The sequence below is a fragment of the Sciurus carolinensis genome, chromosome 16, assembly GCF_902686445.1.
Source record: "Sciurus carolinensis chromosome 16, mSciCar1.2, whole genome shotgun sequence".
NCBI lineage: Eukaryota > Metazoa > Chordata > Mammalia > Rodentia > Sciuridae > Sciurus > Sciurus carolinensis.
In genome coordinates this window covers 17,227,605-17,237,335 of record NC_062228.1, presented here as the reverse complement: position 1 = coordinate 17,237,335, position 9,731 = coordinate 17,227,605, and the positions used below count along the sequence as shown (strand labels likewise).

Sequence of the window (9,731 nt, the reverse complement as noted above, 5' to 3'; positions counted from 1 at the left end):
TCTGCCCCTAAGATAAATCCTTTGATGAGATGGAGATGTGGCTCAACGAGAAGCTTTTGCCTAATATACATGAAGTTCTCAGTTTGATTCTGGTCAAAACACACATACATACACACACAAGGAAAAAAATTCTTTGCACCTGCAGTTTTTACAAGTGAGGTCTCAAAAGGAGACTAAAGGAGCTACCCAAGGTATGCAGAGCTGTTCTCTTCAACAGTAGGGTTTCATATTGTTGGTGGTCCAGATGTATAGCTGAGAGGATGAATTTGTCACATTTCTAGGTGATGGACAGCCTTCCGGCTGTTAGAGGTTCTCCAAAGAAGAATGCGGGTCTGCAGTGACTTTACAAAGTAAAAGAGATAGGCATATTTTAGCATAAAATTTAAAACATGTTTATGCACTACTAACATAATACAAAATAACATTATCCTTTCACTACCCTGTCTTCAAAAAGGGCAAACCAAGCATGTGTGGTCACGCAGGCCTGTAATCTCAACCACTCAGGAGGCCTAGGAAGGAGGACCACAAGTTTGAGGCCAGTCTCATCATCGCAGCAAGACCCTGTTTCAAAATAAAAATAAAAAGGGCTGAGGATGTAGCTCAGTGGTGACGCACCCCTGGGTTCAATCCCCATTACCAGAAATAAGTTATAAAAAAAAGAGGGTAGGGATGTAGCCCAATGTAGAGTGCCCCTGGGTTCAAACTTTGGAACTGTAAAACAAAACAAAACAGAATAAAACAAAACAACAAGAAACAATAGGTCTGGGATGTAGCATAGTGGTAGAAAGCTTGCCATTCACGTTACAGCAGAAAAAGAAAAGAAACTCAACGGGATCTTTGTCCTACTCCTGGCAGTTTGGAGTATGCATTACTGGAACACAGTGAGGTCTGCCGCAATGATGATTATTGTGATGGCAGCCCATGAAAGCTTTATTTATTGCTAGAAATGACAACATGACTAAAACCAAAATCTATATTATTTTTCACATTTTATGTGAAAGACTGTGCTGCTTTGGTCCAATGCTCCATTACTCCAATACTGGCCAGTAGCTCATCTTCCAAATCACTCTACCAGCTCACCAGACCCTGAGAGGTATTAAGAGCAGCCTAGGTGACAAGTGTGTTCACACTCCCAGGACACCAGGAAAGATCCCTAATTCAGAATCACATTTGACTGAGCCAGAATCAAGATTCCTGAGGCTACAGCTGTCTCCCAGAGGATTCCAGTCCTGGAAGGCTTCTCCTTCTACAAGCTGCCAGTTCAATCTTCTGCACTAGGCTCACATCCCACGGGTGGGTCACAAAGCTGACAAGTGCGCCTGGCACCTAGCTCCCAAGCCAGCCCACCTTCCCTGCTCTGTGGATGTAACCTTGCAGGGTGAGGGAAAATCATAATTGACAACCAGCTCCATATGGGTGCTGCGTAGGCCCCGAGAGGCTATGTCTGTGCAGAGCGGTATATCTTGGGATCCCTTCTGGCAGCACTGGAAGATGCCTGCCCTCATCGAGGCTGGCATTTGTCCCTGAAGCCTTAGGATTTGATTTTGGGGTCATCAAGAATATATTCCAGGCAGTTGACAGTGCTGGAGCTGTTACAGAACACCAGGACAGTTCCTGAGGCTGCAGGCTTCTCTTCGTCACGCTGCTTGAGGATCTGCAGCCACTCTGCCACCTTCTCTGCTCCCTTCAGCCTCTGAAATGTTTGTCTGACATGAGGCATGATGCAGTGGAACTGTGAAGTGGTGATGGTGGTGAGAGATCCTGGGCTCCCCACTTTACTCAGCAACTGGCTCACACCTTCAGGAAATGTGGCTTCCACCAGCACTAACTGAGCTTTGGGATTAAAGGGGTATTCTAAGTCAGCTGGGTCTGGGGCTATATGGCTCTTTTCCAAGATGTAGTGGACCAGGTCTAGGAAGCTTTCATCCAGACGCGAGTCTGCCTCATCCAACACCACAAAAGAGAGTTGCTCCAGGCTCATCAGTTGACTCTTCAGGGCCTTCCACAGAGCCCCCGGAGTGGCAACTAGAATATGTGCTGAAGGCTGTTTGGACAGTTGCAGCCTAATTTTACGCATGCCATGGCCTCCCCCTACTCCTGCACCTGCAGGCCCAAGGAGCTGCCCAGCAATTGGGCCACAGCCTGTACCTGATCCGCTAATTCTGAGGAAGGCCCAAGGACCAGACCCCTGGGAGCAGGTACAAGGTGGATGTCCAGAACCAGACGACCAAGGATCCGTTGCAGCAGTGGAAGTAGATAGCTTAGAGTCTTGCCACTGCCAGTTTCCGCAGCGCTAAGGAGGTGGCGACCGCGAAGCAGCGGGGATATAGTGCCCAACTGCACGGTGGTGGGTCGAACGACTTCAGGAACAGTATCATGCAGTGCGCGCAGCACCCGGGGCTCCAGACCCAGGTCCACGAAGCTGCCCTGGGACGAGAGGTGTCGCAGCGCTGGCACGTCCAGTTGTGTGCGCTCTATGGAGAAATAGTCCCCATGCGTGCGCCTGTATCTCCACCACGCGAGGCGGGCATTGAGCACTCCCAATGTCCCAGCGTGAGGCACGCTGGCTGGTTCACCTCTGGCCGCCAGGCGGAGCGGGGCAATGGTCCCGCTCTCACTAAAATTTCTCAGAGTGTAGTGGTAAAGATGCAGTTACACTTCGGAAGTCATCAGCTATGTGGCTTATGTTATATAGGCCTAGTCAGGAAGAATATTTGGCTGAGATTTAGATATTGAAGGTGTAAAACAAAAGAACTACACTGGTCATACTTCCTGAAAATGGGTGTCAGATTTTTGTAGTCTGAAGTTCCGGGGTGGGAGATAAGGTAAATGTTTGTGGATTGATTACATGGGATGTTCTTAACAATTGGAAAATGTGATTTAGTGCCAGCAATACAGGGGGCCCTTCCTAACCTCAGGATGCATTTCTGAAGATTCAATCAACTGTGGATTCAAAATATTCTGGGGAAAAATGTATCTGGGAGTAGAGAGATATTGCAGTTCGGAGAGCTTTTACATAACAGGATGCCTTGGGTTCAGTAAACAAGAAAACAAACACCACAACCAGATATAATTTGTTAGTATTGCACATAAGAGACCTTTTGTTTTGGTGGGGAAGCCTTGAACCAAGAACCTCACACATGATTGGCAAGCACTCTAGTACTACCAATCTATATCCTCTACTCTTTTTAAATTTCATGGTCTGACAGGGTTTTATTACGTTTCCCAGACTTTCCTTCATCTTGCAATCCTTCTATCTCAACCTCCCAAACAGCTGGAATTATAGATGTGTGACTCCCTGCTCAGCTTCTATACTTCTTATTATGATTCTAAAAACTCAGAGCTCACTGTTTCTTATCTGAATAGCTCCTTGGATGTCTGACCTGACGAGTTTCATCCATTTCCATGTATCATTGTTCCTCAGGTATAAAATAAAGAATTGCTTTGCACCAAACCAGATGAGATAATTGAAGGAATATCAGAAAAGAGTGGTACCTATGTATGTTTGTATGTGTATTTAAATTGTGTTCAACTTTTCAGGGTAGGGTTAGCTGATTAGGTATGCATGTGCTTTCTCATTATGCTGGAGCCTTTAAAATTACCTCAAAATCTCATAGGGGTTGGATTTTGTCTAAGTCTTTGCCTGCCCATTGTCCCTAATTTCTTGTCACATCCTCAGACAATGCCTAATGTCCCTCTCTTCCTGGAGTACACAGCATACATTGAGTATCCTCTAATTGTCATTGAAATACATGGTTTATACTTAGTGCTTCAGAAATATGAAAGTTTCACTTATTTTAAAAAATAGTGAACTCCTAGGAGCAGGAGCTTGGTATGTCCTTGGATCTCAGTCATTTTTCATGTATTCATTTTAGAAGTATTTTCTCCTGGGTGTGATGGTGCACATCTGTAATCCCATCAGCTTTGGCTGGATGTAGGAGGATCACAAGTTCAACACCAGCCTTAGCAACACAGCAAGGCTCTGAGCAACTCAGAAAGACCCCGTCTCTAATAAAATATAAAAAGGACTGGGGATGTGTGTCAGTGGTTAAGTTCCCCTGGGTTCAAGGTTCAAGGTACAAGTTTCCAGTACCAAAATAAATAGATAAATAAGTAAGAAAAAAAAAATGATTTTCTGAGCGCTATGCATGTGTCAGGCACTGTTAGAAGACTGAGTTGTCAAAATTCCTGTTCTTTTTCATCTTCTTGCCTAATAAGGTAATGATTACATTATTATTTTGGAGTAAACTTGTTTTATTTTTCTACCTACCTATGTACCTACCAACTTTCGGTGCTGAGGATCCAACCCGAGGCATTGTGCATGCCAAATTGTAGGCAACTGCTGTGTCCCTGAGTCACTCTCCTAGTTCAGGTAGAGTTGAGGTACTTTTGCAGATCACCAGTAGTTAGCTGATATTGTAAGCCATGTGAATCAATAAGTTTACAAAGGAATAAGAAGGAAGGGGCCCAAGACTAAGTAGAAACCCTCATAAGTGAAGTTGACTTCTCAGCAGTGGACAGAGAGGCTGAGGGAAACCAGGAGTGCTAGGTCAGGGAAGCCAAAGAGGGGAAGAAATTCAAGGAAGAGGGAGGACTCCACTGTGTCACTTACTATGATTAAAAAAGATGTAGTCAGGTAAGTATCTAGTAGATTGAGTACTTTCAGGTCATTGGTGTCTTTTGTCAGCATAGTGAGGCACAGTGGCAGAGGTGGAAACTGGGATGAAGGGGCCCAAGGAGTAGAAAGCAAGTGGAACAATATCAGTAAGTGAGCAGAGCATACTAGGCAAGCTTTGTGAGTTTTTAGAGGAAGTCATGATTGTTAGAATGAAGTACCAACAGTAGTTACCACTTAGATATAGGATTTTGGTTTTCTTCTTGTTCCTGTTAGCACTTCAAAATATTCCTAGAATGTGAGCCCGTTTCACCACCTTCACTGCGGCTCCCTGGTCCAAACTTCCATCATCTCTCACACTGACTACTGAATTGCCTTCTAACTGGACTCCCTGTGATCACTCTTGTCCCCCACAGTTTGCTCCCAGTCATGTCCTCTTCCTTGCCATTCCTCCAACATATCAGATAAGGTCCTCCCTTAGGAGAATCACACACTGTTACCTCTGCTATGCATTGTTCCCTTAGCGTCCAACTTAGCTAACTCGAATCTTTCTTTCCTTCTTGTCCACTGGGGCAGGGGTGGTCACTCAGTGGTAGAGTACATACTTTGCATGTGTGAGGCACAGGTTTCAATCCCCAAGATTCCCCACCATCCTTGTGTTGATTTCTCTATTAATATTGCAACCTAGTCCCAGCTGGTTTTGAGTGTAGGCAGGAGGTCCGATAGTTCAAAGCCAGCATCAGCAACTTAATGATGCCCCAAACAACTTAAGGGGCGAGACCCCGTCTCAAAATGAAAAATTAAAAGGTGTTAGGTATCTCTGGGTGCAAACCCCAGTACAAAAATTAAAAAGAAATAAAAGCACAACCCAGCCAAGAGTGGTGGCAAGCTTGCAGTCCCTGCTGCTTGGGAGTCTAAGGCATGAGGGTCACTTGAGTTAGAATTAGGAGACCAGCCTGGGCAACAAAATGAGACCCTATCTCCAAAGAGATACAGAAACAAACTAAAGAAGTATAAATAAGATTTTTGCTTTTTTCTCTTCCAGGCCCTACCAGTTTTCCAATATGCTGTGTAATTATTTGTTTTCTTCTTATGTGTGGTGACTTTTGCCTGCTTACTTCCAGCAGTGAGAAAGTTGTGCCGAGCAGACATTTTTTGTTGTTTTGTGGTCTAATGTACCCAAGAGACTGGGACAGTGGCTGGCACAGATTAAGCCCTTAATGACTAGTGGTTAGAGAAATGAGTGAGTATGCATACTTTGCATGATCAGACGAAAGGAAAGCAAATGACTCTGGATTGGAAGGAAGAAAGAAAAGTTTCCCTGGATAACAGAAGGGACTGTTTCCACTTGAATTTGTGACCTTCTTTTCCTTTCTTCAGGTGCAGCAGAGGAGGAATGATCGTGAATAGCATCTCTCTGTGCTTCCACCACAAACTCATCTTAGCCCCTATGTTTCGGGTGGGCACTCTCCCAATGCGGCTGCTGGCCCTGGATTATGGAGCTGACATCGTTTACTGTGAGGTAAGTGCTCCTGGTTTCCTGGGAGGGCTTTCCCACAGTGGAGCCTCCTCATTTGGATGCGGAAGTGTTCAGGAGTGGGGGAGGCACAATGGAAACTGCCCGCACAGGTGTTTACTGAAGGTGGCAGGGGATGAACCGGCAACACCAATGAGCTCTGTGGGCCCTAGTGGAGGCCAGCAGCCCAGGGAGAGGCCAGCAGCCGCAGAGGTGTCTGGGTTACTGAGATGGGTAGATGAGCATCAAGTTGGGCACTGCCCTGGCCCCCACAGGAGCCCCACAGGAGCATATGTTCAGTTCATCAGTGAATGGACTCAGAGGTTAGGAAGAGGAGAGAAAGGACCAGAAGCAGGCTGAGGAACCCGGACGAGGTTGAGTTTTGGTTGCCATCGGATTTTCTGGTGGTGTTAGCTGGTGGGGCAGTAGATACACTTGCTGAGCCCTCTGGAGAATACTGGGGTTCAGACCCAGGTTCAGAAAGATCTGTGAGAAAAACAGAATTAAAGGAGTAGCTGATGTTGGATGATGAGGGAATGTGCGCAGGCAGTGCTTCTCATTGAGCATGTTTCAGAGTCAACCTGGAGAGCTTCCCTTAGTCCTGATATGTTGTCCTACTGAGTGTGAAAAGTTTCAGATGCCATTCAGTTATTCTGATCTTACCATCTTTTTTTTTCCTATGCTGTAGATGGAACCCAGAGCTCTGTGCACGCTAGGGCTCCACTGCTGAGCTACTTCTCATCTCCCATTCTTTCATTTAAAACCCATTGGGAGTGGGGTTGTGGCTCAGTGGCAGAGCACTTGCCTGGCATGTGTGAGGCACTGGGTTCAAGTCTCAGCACCACATGTAAACTACTAACAATAAAGTTCCATCAACAACTAAGAAAATATTTTAAGAAAACCATTGGGGGTGGGGATAGGGAAGGGATAACTGTGGTTATGAAAGGCAATAGGAGGAGTCTTTAGTGACGGGATCCTTCTGTGTCTTACCTGTGTCAGTGTCAATATCCTGATAGTGATATTGTGTTACAGTTAAGATTTGGCCATTGGGGAACCTGCGTGAAGGTACCTCCTAGGTTTAGGGTCTCTCACCTTCCACAACTGCGTGCGAAGACCAGTTACCCTCAGATAAAGTGTGTAATTGGAGAGGAACCCACCGTGTAGAGAGAAGGGAGGGCCTGTGAGTGTACTTGGGGAAAACACCCTAATTTCTAGGTGTGATTGTTGGAGGGTAGGTGTCAATGTGAGAAGAAAAATGTGAGAAAATAGGCAAATTAAAGAGTCTACTGTCAGGGATGCCACAGTCATGTGTGTGAACAACCTGAGACGGCAGAGAGATCAATTGTAAGAAGGCTCTTGGTGGTATATTCGGGAATAAGGTGAGTGGGGACAGCTGCAGAGTTAAGGCTTAAGGATGAACAGCAAACAAGGAGGGAGAAGAAGGACTGCCGGCCGCCACAGCAGGGATTTAAGAGGTTAATTCGGGAGCAAGTACAGGCAGGTGGCTTGAGTTAAAGGAAGTAGGGTGAAGGGAGTTATTTAGAAAAGACTTGCGTGTTTGAGGAATAGAGGGAGAAGGAGAAGTGAGGGGCTGTAGGGGCGATGGGCCAGGTCAGCAGTGCAGTGGAGTCGGTTTGTTGTTTTCCTTTTCTCTTGGAGGGGATAGGGGTTTGTATATTTATTTTGTGGCAGTGCTGAGGTTGGAACCCAGGGCCTTGCATATGCTGGGCAGGCACCCTGTGACTGAACTGTAGCCTCAGCCTAGGCCACAGGTTCTTTTTTTTTTTATTATTTTGTTCTTTTTCCTTATATAGGAGTGTAGAATATATTTTGGCATAAAATACATCCTTATAGTATAACTTATTCTAATTAGGATCGTATTCTTGAATTGGGGTGCAAGGCATGGATACTGGTGATTGAACTCAGGGGCATTGGACCACTGAGACACATCCTCAGCCCTATTTTGTATTTTATTAGATACAGGGTCTCACTGAGTGGCTTAGTGCCTCACCGTTGGTGAGACTGGCTTTGGACTCACGGTTCTCCTGCCTCAGCCTCCCAAGGTGCAGGCCTACAGGAGTGTGCCTTCACATCTGGTAAGGATCCTATTCTTGTGGTTGTATGTGATGAAGAGTTACCCTGATCTCTATATTCAAATAAGAGACGAGGAATGGTATATGTCTGATTCATTGTACTGTCCTTCCTATTCTCATTCCCCTGCCTTTCTTTTGATTTCCTTTGTCTGATCCAGGGGTTTTATATCTTCCCAGCCCCGCCCAATCTTGTTGTGGTTTAGCATCCACATATCAAATACAACATTTGGTCTTAGGTGTTTGGGGTTATCTTATTTCACTTAGCATGATAAGCTCCAGTTCTCTCCATTACCTAGCAAATGCCATAATTTCATTCTTCTTTATGTCTGAGTAATGTTCCATTTGTGTACATATACCACATTTTCTTTATCCATTAATTTGTTGAAGTGCACCTAGCTTAACTATTGTGAATTGAGGTGCTCTAGAGAGTGATGTAGCTGCATCACCGTAGCATGCTGATTTTAAGTCCTTTTGGTATAGACCGAGGAGTGGAATAACTAGGTCAAGTGGTGGTTAGATTCTAAGTGTTGTAAGCAATCTCCATACTACTTTCCATAGTGGTTACACTAATTTGTAGTCCCACCAACAATATATGTGAGTACCTTTCTCCCCACATCCTGGGCAACATTGATTGTTACCTGTATTCAAGTTGCCATTCTGACTGGAGTGACATAGAACTGGAAGTGTAGTTTTAATTTACATTTCTGAATTTTGCTAGACATGTTGAACATTTTTTCATATAATTTTTCCTTTTGTATTTCTTCTTTTCTCAAGTGCGTTTTCAGATCCTTTGCCCAATTATTGATTGTGTTATTTGTTTTTTTGGTTTCAAGGTTTTTGAGCTCTTTGTATAACCTGGAGATTAATGGTCTATCTATGGTGCAGGGGGTAAAGATTTTCTCCCATTGTAAAGGCTCTTTGTTCACGTTCTTCATCGTTTCCTTTGCAGTGAAGAAGCTTTTTAGTTTGATAGCATACAGTTTCTTGATTCTTGCATGTACTTCTTGCACTTTAGGAGTCTTGTTTAGGAAGTTGGTTCCTAAGTGATCATGATGGGGATTGGCCTAGTTTTTGTTAGTAGTACAGGGTCTCTGGTCTAATTCCTAGGTCCTTGATCCATTTTGAGATGGTTTTTGTGCACCGTAGAAGTAGGGGTTCAATTTCATTCTACTACATATGGACTTCCCATTATGCCAGCACCATTTGTTGAAGAGGCTATCTTTTCTGCAGCGTTTGTGTATGGGGCCTTTGCCTCCTCAGAGGTTACTGGGTATACGAGGGTGTGTCAATGTGTCTTCTATCCCATTGGTCTTGATGTCTGATTTTGGGGCACAGATTTCTTGATAAGGAGGTGGGATCTGCCCTTGTGTGAGGTGGGCCAAGGAGGCTTGGGGGGAGTGATGGGTCGTGAGGGAAGCTGAGGGGTTATGTGCTGAGAGACTTGTAGGAAGCCAGTCTTTTGTTGGAAATGAGGGTGGCGAGAAGGGTTTGGGAGTAGGGACTTGAG

The 9,731-nt window shown here is 45.0% G+C and overlaps 1 pseudogene; it reads right to left on the bottom strand.

The window, feature by feature from the left end:
• Window positions 1-1,200: 1,200 nt before the first annotated feature.
• Window positions 1,201-5,128, bottom strand: LOC124967053 (probable ATP-dependent RNA helicase DDX28; annotated as a pseudogene).
• Between the last annotated feature and the right edge of the window lie 4,603 nt (window positions 5,129-9,731).